Consider the following 6,000-nt stretch of genomic DNA (forward strand, 5'->3'; position numbering starts at 1 on the left):
GGACCCACCCGCTGGCATACAGAAAAAGTCGTCGAGATACCGTAATATTTGATTTCACCGTTTGATGTGCTGCCAGTTGTATCCCTATGAACCGCGAAGCATATGGCTCGTAACGCCGTTTACTTGGAAGCAAATCCTAGGGAAGTCAATGGAATTTGCATTCAGGGAAGTGGAGTAAAGACAACCTCTCTCCCCGGCCCCCCAATGTTAATAAATAAATATGCTAAAACAAAATTATTTCAAATGTTGCAAGCTATGCTCAAGATTTTTCAGTCAACTGCTAAATTGGTTTAATGGTCAACATTCACCAATGTTGTACATATGGAAATTGATGGGTTAATTGAGCAATATGCACATTAGCTATATATACTGAGCTTTTCAGGCATATATTGCTGCAACATTGGGGCAGGGAATGATATATTTTCTGAATGAGCAGTGTACAAGTCTGGCTTCTTAATAAGCTGACACAGTTTTCAGCTATGAGTCAGTATGTAAGCCAGTTGCATGTATTCTTCCCTCAGACTTCACTTTCTGCATCATGTATGTAACACAGAAGGAAGCTGCCTTATGAGTTAGGGCTTTAATATGTATAAATTGCAGGCGGGTTGGACTAGATGATCCTCAGGGACTCTACAATTCTACAAAAATATTCCAACCACAGTAATCGTAATGAAGTCAAGTAGATTCTTCCAGGGTCTCTGACTGGCCATTTTCACAAGGGACATTGAAATATAATACCTACATTGGCTAGAATTGACATTCACTGTTAAGATAGATTTTTTCCCCTTGTTAATCTACGTGGATAACAAATGAATCACCCCATATTAAAACTGCAATTCAATACACCCGTACTGAGAAGTAAGTCCCACCAAGTTCAGTTAGTATAGGAATGCAGAGTTTCTTAGCATCGTTTGTAGACTGCTTTTCCTTGACAAAAATAGGCCAGACATGATTTGAGGGGAAATGGATAACATTTCTCTCACAAGTATAGTTGCATGTGGTTTGCCACAACAAAAAGTATGTGTAATCATTTAAAATAATAGTCTAATAACCTTCCTGTATATTAAATGCAGAAAATGAATGCACTAATTAAAACAATCAGGCACAGCTTTGCTTCAGGAGAAGAGTATGCTTTGTTTCCCAGTGTTTTAATGCAGGATCTGGGTCATCAAAATAGAGCAGAATACTTTTATCAATCACAGGGTAAACCTGGTCAGATCTCGCCTCCATTGAGATTTTCTAATTGAAGAGGTGGTGTACACTACATTTGAAATTCAGTGAGATCAATAACATCCATAACTGTGATCTAAAATTAGCATTTTAGGGGGTGGAGGGGGGGAACTGAAAGATTATGAAAGTTTCAGCTAATATCCTGAAACATCATACCCTTAGTGAAAATGGTTCAAGGATTACCTAGTAAGGGAAATAGATAGTGGGTGGGGAGGAGGAAGACTGCAGAAAACCTTATCAGAACTGTTATGCTCTGTTTGCTCCTAATTTATGCCATGTAGATTCTGCTCTGTTCTTTTGCGCTGTCTGTTCAAGCATTTCTGAAACTCTTATCACAATAATATCTAGGCACCTTCAGATCTACACTGCTGTATTATTTCCTTCACTTGTTTCGTCCCATATTGATCTTGGCTAATATAGGAAATTAGATGCTTATGTTATTTTAAAAAACAAGAACAGGTTCTTTGTTGTGTTTCCAGTCGTATTAAGAGATTTATCTCTGGGGTGTTTGATTATCTTGCTCTTAAAATAGTTCTTTGCTACTGTTTTTATGTTCTACATTTCTTTATCTAAAACTCATTTTATGCATTTCATTATGATGAAAAACCTTCACCTTCCATTTAACCCCGCAGCATACTAAAAATGTTGTGAATAGTGGAGGCTTCCAGATACTTGAGATTCAAGGCACTGGCAAAATACACATGAGATCCTACATGTATAGGGGACCCCCATTTATCATTATATTTCAAGCATTTGTTAGCTGTTTGCTCACATTCACAAAAATCAAGAAATGTGTGATGTGAATTTTAATGGTATGATGGCGCTGGAAATGAGATTTGGCTGTTCCTTTGCAGAGGGGTGTTTGCCTGCTTTTCTATGTGGTCATTTGGGGTTGGGGGTGTACGGGCAACAACCAATTTACGCACATCCAATTGACGTGTGATTGTGCACATGCGCATCACAGTGACCTGGAAGTGGCTGGAAAAGGGGGTGTAAGGGGCAGTGGCGTAGCGTGGGGGTGCAGGGGGGGCCGGCCGCACCGGGCGCAACATCTGGGGGGGCGCGCTCGCCGCCTCCGGAGTTGCCGAAGAGCCTCGGGCGCAGGCTGTAGCAGACCCCCATGTCTCGCGGAACCGACGAGCTGGCAGCGGATCTCAGCGTTCGCTGCGGTCCCCGCGCGTCAGGGCCGCGGAGGGCACGCCAGGCAGCCCCTCCTCACAGCCCCGCCGCTGCTGCTGCAGCAGCAGCTGGGCCATGTTGCATTTTCCTCGCCTCTCTGCTCTCCTCCTCCTCCGAGCAAGCGGCGTCGTTTGGGCGGCAGCGCCAGCGGCAACTCGCCTCAGATCACCTGACACGGACCCGCTGTGGCCGCCGTGGCTACCTTACCGTAAATACCCCAGCCCAGGCAGCAGCAAGAAGAAGCTGGAAGCGGCGGCAGGTTAGGGGTTAGGGGGCGCAAATTACTTGCCTTGCCCCGGGTTAGGGGGTGCAAATTACTTGCCTTGCCCCGGGTGCTGACAACCCACGCTACGCCGCTGGTAAGGGGGTGGGGGCATAATGGGGCTGAGCAGCCTTATGCATGCCCTGCTGTTGTGCATGATGACCCAGAATGCAATTCCCACACATATTGGGGGTTGGCTGTATATTGTCTCCTTTTTAAAAAATGTGGTTATTTTTTTGGTGTGGGGCTGGAAACCCCTTTTCTAGAGGATAAATGCAATATACTCCCACAATATCATATATGTCGTTTTCTACATGGAAACATACCTTCCATATTTTTTATTGGAAGCAATATATGGGAAACATAGTAAGATACCCATTTACCCGAGAGAGAGCTCCATTGACTCGGTGGAATTTACCTTTGGGTAGGGACGCGGGTGGCGCTGTGGGTTAAACCACAGAGCCTAGGGCTTGCTGATTAGAAGGTCGGTGGTTCGAATCCCCGTGACGGGGTGAGCTCCTGTTGTTCGGTCCCAGCTCCTGCCCACCTAGCAGTTCGAAAGCATGCCAGTGCAAGAAGGTAAACGGCATTTCCGAGCGCTGCTCTGGTTCGCCAGAAGCAGCTTAGTCATGCTGGCCACATGATCCGGAAGTTGTATGCCGGCTCCCTCGGCCAATAAAGCGAGATGAGCGCCGCAACCCCAGAGTCGGCACAACTGTACCTAATGGTCAGGGGTCCCTTTACCTTTACTTTAGACTGCACTCCACACAGGATTAACTAATTCAGATATGTAGTCCTATGAATTTTGAAGCTCTCAAGAAAAAGATGACATTGCGTTCTATATCAGCTGATAGTACGGCCACCTTTTTTGCACCACGCCTCTAGTTAGTCATACTCTTTGATGTTTCCAGTTATGCTGTACTATGGAAGAAAAGGATTAAGGTGACTTGGAAGCAATTTAGGATTGCTGTCGAAGAGGTTACACAGGATCAGAGCACTGCATCAGCTCAGTAACCGGTGCTCATGGTGGAAAGGGCAACGGCAATCTTCGAGACAGAAGCAAATGTTAAAGCATTAAAGATCCACAGTGAAAGGTTACACATACCGTATGTATTCAGAAATAATAAACCATTGTATTCAGTGGGACTTATTTCCAGGCAATGGGAAATAAGGCTTACAGCCTCAGGAACTTCCAGACTGTTGTCGTTTTCAGGTGGGATTCCATCACATACCGGCAAATTCCAGTTGCACAATTATTGTTGATTGGGAAACCCACATTCCCTGAAGACTGAGCTTTTTGCGAGGAAGTGGCCTGGAAAGTGTGGGATAACCCTTGCTTTGAAGCAAGGTCATCTAAGCTCCCTGCAAACAAATCCAAATGATTCCCAAACAAATAGGTTGTCCAGTATCCTCTCATTCCGAGGCGAGGGAAAAAAACAATTGCTCCACATTAGGGGTAGGCGACCTAAGGCCCGTGGGCTGGATGCGGCCCAATCGCCTTCTCAATCCGGTCCACAGATGGTCCGGGAATCAGCGTGTTTTTACATGAGTAGAATGTGTCCTTTTATTTAAAATGCATCTCTGGGTTATTTGTGGGGCCTGCCTGGTGTTTTTACATGAGTAGAATGTGTGTTTTTATTTAAAATGCAGCTTTGGGTTATTTGTGGGGCGTAGGAATTCGTTCTCCCCTCCCCCCCAAAAAATAGTCTGGCCCACCACATGGTCTGAGGGATGGTGGACCGGCCCACGGCTGAAAAAGGTTGCTGACCCCTGCTGTAGGCTATACATACGTATGAAGTATGTTTGGCTTCCCTTTCCAAGAGGCTCTTCTGCTTCCAATGGCCACATAGCAAGCAAAAGCTGCAGAGAATCTTTTCCCCCTCGGCATGAATCTTCAGGAAGGAGGAAAGAACCCTTACAGAATTTCATCCTGCCACACAGCTATAGATTAAGGAACATTTCATTGTGGGGAGGCAAGGAAAGGAGGAAAAGCCCACCAAGTGTAAGATGACAAAATCTTACATTTGCTCGGAGATGCATTCTTCTTTGTTTCGTTTCCTTTTTATCTTTTACTTTCCATGTTCCGAGGCCGGGCTCTGGTGTTGAAACTGGCTTCCTTATGGATTGGTGTCAAGATGTGTCTCTATCGCCAGGCTCTTACTTCAAAGAACAATTCACAGAGGTCCTTTCCTACCGCCAAGTATCGTTTTCTGTATATGTGATAGGTGAGATCAATCAAGCACAGATGTTGTGTTGCACAGCGTAGCGCTTGATGTTTAAAGGCCCGCTTTATGTTGTTACTTCCATTGTTATATTTATGAGAGTCCTACAGAGAGGAAACATGGCTCAGGGGTAGATCAGCTGGTTTGCATGCAGATGGTTCCAGGGTCAATCCCGTTTGCCTCCAGTTATATATATATATATATATATGCAGGTTTTGGTGTCCTCGGGTGTCTTCCCGTGTAAAAGTTGGGGTGTCTAGGCGACGTTTCGACGAGGTCTCACTCGTCATCTTCAGGCTGGTGCTTTCGGCACCAGCCTGAAGATGACGAGTGAGACCTCGTCGAAACGTCGCCTAGACACCCCAACTTTTACACGGGAAGACACCCGAGGACACCAAAACCTGCATACCTATACCCGTGAAAATCTACGAAAGCAATATATATATATATATATATATATATATATATATATATATATATATATCTCAGGTAGCAAGTTATGGGGAAGACTGCTGTCTGAAATCCAGGAGAGCTGCTGCCCGCCTGAGCAGGTAGATTAGATCAGGGATGGGTGACATGTGGCCCTCTAGATGTTGTTAGACAACAGTATTCATCATCTCTGATGAAACCAAGCCTTATGAGGAATGGTTGAAGGAGCTGGGTATGTTAAGCCTGGGAAAGAAGAGACTGAGAGGAGATATGATGGCAATCTTCAGATATCTCAAGGGCTATCACATGGAAGAGGGAACAAGCTTGTTTTCTCTTGCTCTGGAGGGTAGGACTCGAACCAATGGCTTCAAGTTACAAGAAAGAAGATTCCAACTAAACCTCAGGAAGAACTTTCTGACACTAAGAGCTGTTGGACAGTGGAACAGTCTCCCTCTTGAGGTTGTGGGCTCTCCTTCCTTGGAGGTTTTTAAGCAGAGGTTGGATGACCATCTGTCATGGATGCTTTAGCTGAGATTCCTGCATTGGAGGGGGTTGGACTAGATGACCCTTTGGGTCCCCCCCAGCTCTACGATTCTATGATCTCACCACTGAGCATGCTAGCTTGGCCATAGGCCAACAACCTCCCCACTCATGGTTTGGATGGACAAATAGGCTGAT

The sequence above is a fragment of the Podarcis muralis genome, chromosome 10 (genome assembly GCF_964188315.1).
Source record: "Podarcis muralis chromosome 10, rPodMur119.hap1.1, whole genome shotgun sequence".
NCBI lineage: Eukaryota > Metazoa > Chordata > Lepidosauria > Squamata > Lacertidae > Podarcis > Podarcis muralis.